Source organism: Danio aesculapii, chromosome 12, assembly GCF_903798145.1.
Source record: "Danio aesculapii chromosome 12, fDanAes4.1, whole genome shotgun sequence".
Lineage (NCBI taxonomy): Eukaryota > Metazoa > Chordata > Actinopteri > Cypriniformes > Danionidae > Danio > Danio aesculapii.
Genome location: NC_079446.1, coordinates 5,547,059 through 5,559,946, shown reverse-complemented (window position 1 = coordinate 5,559,946; position 12,888 = coordinate 5,547,059).

Here is a 12,888-nt window from a genome sequence, read left to right as displayed (position 1 = left end):
TATATCTGCCAAAGCTAGTTTTGGAACCACTTCTGCTGAATCTAGTTCATCAGGCAGTTTCTCTGCTGGAACAACTGCCCTGTACACCAGCTCTGTAGAAACTTCTTTTCCTGTCACCACTTCTGTACAGTCTACCACCGATAGTACCAGTCCTGCTGAAACGAGTACTTCCCAAGGCACGTCTTTAGTAGAAATTACTATAGCTGACACAACTTTAGCAGAATCGACTTCATCAGGCACCATTTCACCCAAAACAACCTTTGGAGTAACTTCTGCGCAATCTAGTATGTCAGGCACTACCTCTGCTGCAACAACCGCCGTATACACCACTTCTGTGGAAACTACTACCGTTGGCAGCACTTTAGCAGATTCAACATCTTTAGGCACTATATCTGCCAAAACTACGTTTAGAACCACTTCTACTGAATCTAGTACGCCAGGTACTACCTCTGCTGGAACAACTGTCCCATACACCTCTTCTGTAGAAACCGCTACATATGGCAGCACTTTAGCAGAATCGAATTCATCAGGCACTATTTCTCCAAAAACAACCTTTGTAGCAACTTCTGTAGAATCTAGTACGTCAGGCACTACCTCTGCTGGAACAACTGCGCGATACACGAATTCAATAGAAACTTCTTTTCCTGTCACCACTTCTGTGAAGTCTACCACCGATGGCACCACTCCTGCTGAAACGAGTGCTTCCGTAGAAACCAGTTCTATAGATAATACTAGAACAGGCACCAGTTTTGTAGAAACTGCTGTCATATACACCTCTTCAGTAGACGCTACTACAGATGTCAGCACTTTAGCAGAGTCGACTTCATCAGTCACTATTTCTCCCAAAACTACCTTTGGAACCACTTCTGCTGAATCTAGTACGTCAGGCAGTTTCTCTGCTGGAACAACTGTCCCATACACCTCTTCAGTTGAAACTACTACATATGGCAGCACTTTAGCACAATCGACTAAATCAGGCGCTATTTCTCCCAAAACAACCTTTGGAGCAACTTCTGCAGAATCTAGTACATCAGGCACTACCTCTGCTGGAACAACTGCGCGATACACCACTTCAATAGAAACTTTTCCTGTCACCACTTCTGTACAGTCTACCACCAATGGCACCACCCCTGCTGAAACAAGTCCTTCCCTTGGCACCTCTTCGATAGAAACTACTACAGCTGACATAACTTTAGCAGAATCGACGTCATCAGGCACTATTTTTCCCAAAACAACCTTTCGAGCAACTTCTGCACAATCTATTATGTCAGGCACTACCTTTGATACAACAACCGCCCTATACACCACTTCTGTAGAAACTACTACAGTTGGAAGCATTTTAGCAGAATTGACTTCATCAGGCACTATATCTGCCAAAACTACCTTTGGAACCACTTCTGCTGAATCTAGTACATCAGGCACTATTTCTCCCAAAATTACCTTTGGATCCACTTCTGCTGAATATAGTATGCCAGGCAGTTTCTCTGATGGATCAACTGCCCCATACACCACTTCTGTACAATCTACTATCCATGGCACAACCCGTGCTGAAACAACTGCTTACCTTGGCACAACGTCAATAGAAACTTCTGCCATGTACTCCACTTCAGTGGAAACTACTACAGCGGGCACCACTTATGAAGAATCTTTATCAGGCACCATTTCTCCCAAAACTACCCTGGGAACCACTTCTGCACAATCTAGCACATCAGAAACCACCTCCGCTGCAACAAAAACCTTGGTGAGTAGTAACCCTACATCTACTTTTTTCAAAACAGCAAATTTACCAACCATCACTTCTGTTGAGACTACTGCCTTAACTACTTCAGTAGAAACTTCACCATTCACCACTTTCGTGGAATCTACTACTCGTGGCACCACCTCTGTGATAACAACCGATTCCCTAGGAACCAGTTTTGTAGAAACTACTAAAATAGGCAAAATTCCTGCTGAAACTTCTTCCCCTGTCTCCTATTCTGCAGACTCTACTACCCCAGGTACCGCCTTTGATGGAAAAATTGATCCCTTAAGCATCGATACTATAGAAACTACCGCAGTAGAAACTTTTTTTGCAGACTTTGTTGTGCTTGGTAGTGATTTGATTGAAACAACTACTCCAGCCACCACTTCTGAAGAAACTTCCACCTTGGAATCCTCATTGACAGAAGCTACTGTGCTCAGCAGCATTTTGGAAGAGAAATCTACTATGCAGACCAAGTCTGTAGAAATTGTATCCCCAGTAACCATTTCTGTAGAATACACTTCCCATGGCACCACCACTGAAGAAATGGCTGCTTTCCCAGGGTCCACTTCTGTAGAAACTACTACAGCTAACACAAATGTAGCAGAATCGACTTTATCAGGCACTATTTCTCAAAAAACAACCTTTGAAACCACTTCTGCAGATTCTAGTACGTCAAGCAGTTTCTCTGCTGGAACAACTGCCCTGTACACCACTTCTGTAGAAACTACTAAAGTTGGCAGCACTTCAGCAGAATCGACTTCATCAGGCCCTACTTTTGCAACTTCTGCGGAATCTAGTAGGTCAGACACCTCCTCTGCTGCAACAACTGCCCCATATACCACTTTTGTAGAAACTATCACGGTTGGCAGCACTTTAGCAGAATCTACTTTATCAGGCACTATTTCTCCCATAACCTTTGAAGCAACTTCTGCAGAATCTAGCACATCAGGCACTACCTCTGCTGGAACAATTGCCCCATACACCTCTTCTATAGAAACTACTGCATATGGCAGCACTTTAGCAGAATCGACTTCATCAGGCACTATTTCTACCATAACAACCTTTGGAGCAACTTCTGCAGAATCCGGTACGTCAGGCACTACCTCTGCTGCAACAACTACCCCATTCACCACTTCAGTAGAAACTACTACAGGTGGCAGCACTTTAGCAGAATCTACTTTATCAGGCACTATTTCTCCCATAACAACCTTTGGAGCAACTTCTGCAGAATCTGGTACGTCAGGCACTACCTCTGCTGCCACAACTGCCCCATATTCCACTTCTATAGAAACTACTACAGTTGGCAGCACTTTGACAGAATCAACTTCTTCAGGCCCTGGTTCTCCCATAACAACCTTTGGAGCAACTTCTGCAGTGGCTAGTATGTCAGGCAGTACCTCCGCTGCAACAACTGCCCCATACACCACTTCAGTAGAAACTACTACAGTTGGCAGCACTTTAGCTGGTTCGACTTCATCTGCCAAAACTACCATTGGAACCACTTCTACTGAATCAAGTATGTCAGGCAGTTTCTCTGCTAGAACAACTGCCCTGTACACCACTTCTGTAGAAACTTCTTTTCCTGTCACCACTTCTGTACAGTCTACTACTGATAGAACCACCCCTGTTGAAACGACTGCTTCTCTATTGACCAGTTCTATAGATACTACTATAACAGGCACCACTTCAGTAAAAACTACTGCCGTGTACACCTCTTCAGTAGAAACTACTACTTTAGCAGAATCTACTTCAGCAGGCTCCATTTTACCGCAAACAACCTTTGGTGCAACTTCTGTACAATCTAGTATGTCAGGCACTACCTCTGCTGCAACATCCGCCCTATACACCACTTCTGTAGAAACTACTACACTCGGAAGTACTTCAGCAGAATCAACTTCATCAGGCACTATTTCTCAAAAAACAACCTTTGAAACCACTTCTGCAGATTCTAGTACGTCAAGCAGTTTCTCTGCTGGAACAACTGCCCTGTACACCACTTCTGTAGAAACTACTAAAGTTGGCAGCACTTCAGCAGAATCGACTTCATCAGGCCCTACTTTTGCAACGTCTGCGGAATCTAGTAGGTCAGGCACCTCCTCTGCTGCAACAACTGCCCCATATACCACTTTTGTAGAAACTATCACGGTTGGCAGCACTTTAACAGAATCTACTTTATCAGGCACTATTTCTCCCATAACCTTTGAAGCAACTTCTGCAGAATCTAGCACATCAGGCACTACCTCTGCTGGAACAATTGCCCCATACACCTCTAATGTAGAAACTACTGCATATGGCAGCACTTTAGCAGAATCGACTTCATCAGGCACTATTTCTCCCATAACAACCTTTGGAGCAACTTCTGCAGAATCCGGTACGTCAGGCACTACCTCTGCTGCAACAACTACCCCATTCACCACTTCAGTAGAAACTACTACAGGTGGCAGCACTTTAGCAGAATCTACTTTATCAGGCACTATTTCTCCCATAACAACCTTTGGAGCAACTTCTGCAGAATCTGGTACGTCAGGCAATACCTCCGCTGCAACAACTGCCCCATACACCACTTCAGTAGAAACTACTACAGTTGGCAGCACTTTAGCTGATTCAACTTCATCTGCCAAAACTACCGTTGGAACTACTTCTACTGAATCTACTATGTCAGGTAGTTTCTCTGCTAGAACAACTGCCCTGTACACCACTTCTGTACAGTCTACTACTGATAGAACCACCCCTGTTGAAACGACTGCTTCTCTATTGACCAGTTCTATAGATACTACTATAACAAGCACCACTTCTGTAAAAACTACTGCCGTGTACACCTCTTCAGTAGAAACTACTACTTTAGCAGAATCTACTTCATCAGGCTCCATTTCACCCCAAACAACCTTTGGAGGAACTTCTGCACAATCTAGTATGTCAGGCACTACCTCTGCTGCAACATCCGCCCTATACACAACTTCTGTAGAAACTACTACAGTCGGAAGTACTTTAGCAGAATCAACTTCATCAGGCACTACTTCTCCCATAACAACCTATGGAGCAACTTCTGTAGAATCTAGTACATCAGGCACTATTTATCCCAAAATTACCTTTGGAACCACTTCTGCTGAATCTAGTACGCCAGACAGTTTCTCTGATGGGTCAACTGCCCCATACACCACTTCTGTAGAAACTACTACTGTTGACAGCACTTTAGCACAATTGACTTCATCCGGCACTACTTCTCCCATAACAACCTTTGGAGAAACTTTTGCAGAATCTAGTACATCAAGCACTACCTCCGCTGCAACAACTGCCCCATACACCACTTCAGTAGAAACTACCACGGTTGGCAGCACTTTAGCAGATTCGACTTCATCAGGCACTATATCTGCCAAAACTGCCGTTGGAACCACTTCTGCTAAATCTAGTACGTCAGGCAGTTTCTCTGCTGAAACAGCTGCCCTGTACACCACTTTAGTAGAAACTACTTTTCCAGTCACCGTTTCTGTACAGTCTACCACCGATGGCACCACTCCTGCTGAAACGACTACTTCCCTTGGCACCTCTTTAGTAGAAACTACTACTTTAACAGAATCGACTTCATCAGGCTCCATTTCACCCAAAACAACCTTTGGAGCAACTTCTGCACAATCTAGTATGTCAGGCACTACCTCTGCTGCAACATCCGCCCTCTACACCACTTCTGTAGAAACTACTACAGTCGGAAGCACTTTAGCAGAATTGACTTCATCAGGCACTATATCTGACAAAACTACCTTTGGAACCACTTCTGCTGAATCTAGTACGTCAGGCAAATTCTCTGCTGGAACAACTGCCCTGTACACCACTTCTGTAGTAACTTCTTTTCCTGTTACCACTTCTGTACAGTCTACTACCGATGAAACCACCCCTGCTGAAACGACTGCTTCTCTGTTGACCAGTTCTATAGATACTACTATAACAGGCACCACTTCTGTAAAAACTACTGCCGTGTACACCTCTTCAGTAGAAACTACTACTTTAGCAGAATCTACTTCAATAGGCTCCATTTCACCCCAAACAACCTTTCGAGCTACTTCTGCACAATCTAGTATGTCAGACACTACCTCTGCTGCAACATTCGCCCTACACACCACTTCTGTAGAAACTATTACAGTCGGAAGCACTTTAGCAGAATTGACTTCATCAGGCACTATATCTGAGAAAACTACCTTTGGAACCAATTCTGCTGAAACTAGTACATCGGGCACTATTTATCCCAAAATTACCTTTGGAACCACTTCTGCTGAATCTAGTACGCCAGGCAGTTTCTCTGATGGGTCAACTGCCCCATACTCCACTTCTGTAGAAACTACTACTGTTGGCAGCACTTTAGTAGAATTGACTTCATCCGGCACTACTTCTCCCATAACAACCCGTGGAGCAACTTTTGCAGAATCTAGTACATCAGGCACTACCTCTGCTGCAACAACTACCCCATACACCACTTCAGAAGAAACTACTGCCATGTACTCTACTTCAGTAGAAACTACTACAGCAAGCACCACTTCTAGAGAATCTAGTACGTCAGGCACTACCTCTGCTGCAACAACTGCCCCATACACCACTTCAGTAGAAACTACTACAATTGGCAGCACTTTAGCAGAATCGACTTTATCAGGCACTATATCTGACAAAACTACCTTTGGAACCACTTCTGCTGAATCTAGTACGTCAGGCAAATTCTCTGCTGGAACAACTGCCCTGTACACTACTTCTGTAGTAACTTCTTTTCCTGTCACCACTTCTGTACAGTCTACTACCGATGGCACCACCCCTGCTGAAAAGACTGCTTCTCTAGGGACCAGTTCTATAGATACTAATACAACAGGCACCACTTCTGTAAAAACTACTGCCGTGTACACTTCTTCAGTAGAAACTACTACAGATGGCAGCACTTTAGCAGAATCGACTTCATCAGGCACTACTTCTCCCGTAACAACCTTTGGAGCAACTTCTGCAGAATCTAGTACATCAGGCACTATTCATCCCAAAATTACCTTTGAAACCACTTCTGCTGAATCTAGTACGCCACGCAGTTTCTCTGTTGAAACAACTGCCCGATACACCTCTTCTGTAGAAAGTACTACCGTTGGAAGCACTTTAGCACAATCGTCTTCATCAGGCGCTATTTCTCCCATAACAACCGTTGGAGCAACTTCTGCAGAATCCGGTACGTCAGGCACTACCTCTGCTGCAACAACTGCCCCATTCAACACTTCAGTAGAAACTACTACAGGTGGCAGCACTTTAGCAGAATCTACTTTATCAGGCACTATTTCTCCCATAACAACCTTTGGAGCAACCTCTGCAGAATCCTTTACATCAGGCACTACCTCTGCTGCAACAACTGCCCCATCCACCTCTTCAGTAGAAACTACTACAGTTGGCAGCACTTTAGCAGAATCGATTTCATCAGGCCCTATTTTTCCCATAACACCCTTTGGAGCAACTTCTGCAGAATCTAGTACGTCAGGCACTACCTCTGCTGGAACAACTGCCCCATACACCACTTCAGTAGAATCTACTACCGTCACCACTTCTATACAATCTTCTATCCATGGCACCACCCCTGCTGAAACGACTGCTTCTCTAAGCACCACTTTTGTAGAAACTTCTGCCATGAACTCTACTTCAGTAGAAACCACTACAGCGGGCACAACTTCTGCAGAGTCTAGTACGTCAGACAATACCTCTGCTGCAACATCTGCCCCATACACCACTTCTGTAGAAACTACTACGGTTGGCTGCACTTTAGTAGAATTAACTTCATCAGGCTCTATTTCTCCCATAACAACCTTTGGAGTATCTTCTGCAGAATCTACTATGTCAGGCACTGCCTCTGCTGCAGCAACTGCCCCATACACAACTTCAGTAGAAACTACTACTCCAGTTACCACTTCTGTAGAAACTACTGCCATGTACACCTCTTCAGTAGACACTACTACAGTTGGCAGCACTTTAGCAGAATCGACTTCATCAAGCACAATTTCTCCCAAAACAACCTTTGGAGCAACGTCTGCAGCGTCTGGAATATCAGACACTACCTCTGCTGCAACATCTGCCCCATACACCACTTCAGTAGAAACTACTACAGATGGCAGCACTTTAGCAGAATTGACTTCATCAGGCCCTACTTCTCCCATAACAACCTTTGGAGCAACTTTTGCTGAATCTAGTACATTAGGCACTATTTCTCCCAAAATTACCTTTGGAGCCACTTCCTCTGTATCTAGTTCGTCAGGCAGTTTCTCTGCTGGATCAACTGACACATACACCACTTCTGTAAAAACAACTAAAGTTGGCAGCACTTTAGCAGAATCCACTTTATCAGGCACTATTTCTCCCATAACATCCTTTGGAGCAACTGCTGCAGAATCTAGTGAATCAGGCACTACTTCTGGTGCAACGACTTCTCCATACACCACTTCTGTAGAAACTAGTACAGTTGGCAGCACTTTAGCGGAGTCAACTTCATCAGGCACTATTTCTCTCATCACAACCTTTGGTGCAACTTCTGCAGAATCTAGTACATCAGGCGCTACCTCTGCTGCAGCAACTGGCCCTTACACCACTTCAGAAGAAACTACTGCCGTGTTCTCTACTTCAGTAGAAACTACTACAGCAAGCACCACTTCTAGAGAATCTAGTACGTCAGGCACTATCTATGCTGCAACAACTTCCCCAAACGCCACTTCAGCAGAAACTACTACAGATGGCAGCACTTTAGCAGAATCGACTTCATCAGGCACTATATCTGCCAAAGCTAGTTTTGGAACCACTTCTGCTGAATCTAGTTCATCAGGCAGTTTCTCTGCTGAAACAACTGCCCTGTACACCAGCTCTGTAGAAACTTCTTTTCCTGTCACCACTTCTGTACAGTCTACCACCGATAGTACCAGTCCTGCTGAAACGATTACCTCCCAAGGCACGTCTTCAGTAGAATTTACTATAGCTGACACAACTTTAGCAGAATCGACTTCATCAGGCACCATTTCACCCAAAACAACCTTTGGAGTAACTTCTGCGCAATCTAGTATGTCAGGCACTACCTCTGCTGCAACAACCGCCGTATACACCATTTCTGTGGAAACTACTACCGTTGGCAGCACTTTAGCAGATTCAACATCTTTAGGCACTATATCTGCCAAAACTACGTTTAGAACCACTTCTACTGAATCTAGTACGCCAGGTACTACCTCTGCTGGAACAACTGTCCCATACACCTCTTCTGTAGAAACCGCTACATATGGCAGCACTTTAGCAGAATCGAATTCATCAGGCACTATTTCTCCAAAAACAACCTTTGGAGCAACTTCTGTAGAATCTAGTACGTCAGGAACTACCTCTGCTGGAACAACTGCGCGATACACGACTTCAATAGAAACTTCTTTTCCTGTCACCACTTCTGTGAAGTCTACCACCGATGGCACCACTCCTGCTGAAACGAGTGCTTCCGTAGAAACCAGTTCTATAGATAATACTAGAACAGGCACCAGTTTTGTAGAAACTGCTGCCATATACACCTCTTCAGTAGACGCTACTACAGATGTCAGCACTTTAGCAGAGTCGACTTCATCAGTCACTATTTCTCCCAAAACTACCTTTGGAACCACTTCTGCTGAATCTAGTACGTCAGTCAGTTTATCTGCTGGAACAACTGTACCATACACCTCTTCAGTTGAAACTACTACATATGGCAGGACTTTAGCACAATCGACTAAATCAGGCACTATTTTTCCCAAAACAACCTTTGGAGCAACTTCTGCAGAATCTAGTACATCAGGCACTACCTCTGCTGGAACAACTGCGCGATACACCACTTCAATAGAAACTTTTCCTGTCACCACTTCTGTACAGTCTACCACCAATGGCACCACCCCTGCTGAAACAAGTCCTTCCCTTGGCACCTCTTCGATAGAAACTACTACAGCTGACATAACTTTAGCAGAATCGACGTCATCAGGCACTATTTTTCCCAAAACAACCTTTCGAGCAACTTCTGCACAATCTATTATGTCAGGCACTACCTTTGATACAACAACCGCCCTATACACCACTTCTGTAGAAACTACTACAGTTGGAAGCACTTTAGCAGAATCGACTTCATTAGGCACTATATCTGCCAAAACTACCTTTGGAACCACTTCTGCTGAATCTAGTACATCAGGCACTATTTCTCCCAAAATTACCTTTGGATCCACTTCTGCTGAATATAGTTTGCCAGGCAGTTTCTCTGATGGATCAACTGCCCCATACACCACTTCTGTACAATCTACTATCCATGGCACAACCCGTGCTGAAACAACTGCTTACCTTGGCACAACGTCAATAGAAACTTCTGCCATGTACTCCACTTCAGTGGAAACTACTACAGCGGGCACCACTTATGCAGAATCTTTATCAGGCACCATTTCTCCCAAAACTACCCTGGGAACCACTTCTGCACAATCTAGCACATCAGAAACCACCTCCGCTGCAACAAAAACCTTGGTGAGTAGTAACCCTACATCTACTTTTTTCAAAACAGCAAATTTACCAACCATTACTTCTGTTGAGACTACTGCCTTAACTACTTCAGTAGAAACTTCACCATTCACCACTTTCATGGAATCTACTACTCGTGGCACCACCTCTGTGATAACAACCGATTCCCTAGGAACCAGTTTTGTAGAAACTACTAAAATAGGCAAAATTCCTGCTGAAACTTCTTCCCTTGTCTCCTATTCTGCAGACTCTACTACCCCAGGTACCGCCTTTGATGGAAAAATTGATCCCTTAAGCATCGATACTACAGAAACTACCGCAGTAGAAACTTTTTTTGCAGACTTTGTTGTGCTTGGTAGTGATTTGATTGAAACAACTACTCCAGCCACCACTTCTGAAGAAACTTCCACCTTGGAATCCTCATTGACAGAAGCTACTGTGCTCAGCAGCATTTTGGAAGAGAAATCTACTATGCAGACCAAGTCTGTAGAAATTGTATCCCCAGTAACCATTTCTGTAGAATACACTACCCATGGCACCACCACTGAAGAAATGGCTGCTTTCCCAGGGTCCACTTCTGTAGAAACTACTACAGCTAACACAAATGTAGCAGAATCGACTTTATCAGGCACTATTTCTCAAAAAACAACCTTTGAAACAGTTTCTGCAGATTCTAGTACGTCAAGCAGTTTCTCTGCTGGAACAACTGCCCTGTACACCACTTCTGTAGAAACTACTAAAGTTGGCAGCACTTCAGCAGAATCGACTTCATCTGGCCCTACTTTTGCAACTTCTGCGGAATCTAGTAGGTCAGACACCTCCTCTGCTGCAACAACTGCCCCATATACCACTTTTGTAGAAACTATCACGGTTGGCAGCACTTTAGCAGAATCTACTTTATCAGGCACTATTTCTCCCATAACCTTTGAAGCAACTTCTGCAGAATCTAGCACATCAGGCACTACCTCTGCTGGAACAATTGCCCCATACACCTCTTCTGTAGAAACTACTGCATATGGCAGCACTTTAGCAGAATCGACTTCATCAGGCACTATTTCTCCCATAACAACCTTTGGAGCAACTTCTGCAGAATCCGGTACGTCAGGCACTACCTCTGCAGCAACAACTACCCCATTCACCACTTCAGTAGAAACTACTACAGGTGGCAGCACTTTAGCAGAATCTACTTTATCAGGCACTATTTCTCTCTTAACAACCTTTGGGGCAACTTCTGCAGAATCTGGTACGTCAGGCACTACCTCTGCTGCCACAACTGCCCCATACTCCACTTCTATAGAAACTACTACAGTTGGCAGCACTTTGACAGAATCAACTTCATCAGGCCCTGGTTCTCCCATAACAACCTTTGGAGCAACTTCTGCAGTGGCTAGTATGTCAGGCAGTACCTCCGCTGCAACAACTGCCCCATACACCACTTCAGTAGAAACTACTACAGTTGGCAGCACTTTAGCTGATTCGACTTCATCTGCCAAAACTACCACTGGAACCACTTCTACTGAATCTAGTATGTCAGGCAGTTTCTCTGCTAGAACAACTGCCCTGTACACCACTTCTGTAGAAACTTCTTCTTTTCCTGTCACCACTTCTGTACAGTCTACTACTGATAGAACCACCCCTGTTGAAACGACTGCTTCTCTATTGACCAGTTCTATAGATACTACTATAACAGGCACCACTTCCGTAAAAACTACTGCCATGTACACCTCTTCAGTAGAAACTACTACTTTAGCAGAATCTACTTCATCAGGCTCCATTTTACCCCAAACAACCTTTGGTGCAACTTCTGCACAATCTAGTATGTCAGGCACTACGTCTGCTGCAACATCCGCCCTATACACCACTTCTGTAGAAACTACTACACTCGGAAGTACTTCAGCAGAATCAACTTCATCAGGCACTACTTCTCCCATAACAACATATGGAGCAACTTCTGTAGAATCTAGTACATTAGGCACTATTTATCCCAAAATTACCTTTGGAACCACTTCTGCTGAATCTAGTACGCCAGGCAGTTTCTCTGATGGGTCAACTGCCCCATACACCACTTCTGTAGAAACTACTACTGTTGACAGCACTTTAGCACAATTGACTTCATCTGGCACTACTTCTCCCATAACAACCTTTGGAGAAACTTTTTCAGAATCTAGTACATCAGGCACTACCTCCGCTGCAACAACTGCCCCATACACCACTTCAGTAGAAACTACCACGGTTGGCAGCACTTTAGCAGATTCGACTTCTTCAGGCACTATATCTGCCAAAACTGCCATTGGAACCACTTCTGCTAAATCTAGTACGTCAGGCAGTTTCTCTGCTGAAACAGCTGCCCTGTACACCACTTTAGTAGAAACTACTTTTCCAGTCACCGTTTTTGTACAGTCTACCACCGATGGCACCACTCCTGCTGAAACGATTACTTCCCTTGGCACCTCTTCAGTAGAAACTACTACTTTTACAGAGTCGACTTCATCAGGCTCCATTTCACCCAAAACAACCTTCGGAGCAACTTCTGCACAATCTAGTATGTCAGGCACTACCTCTGCTGCAACATCCGCCACTACCTCTGCTGCAACATCCGCCCTCTACACCACTTCTGTAGAAACTACTACAGTCGG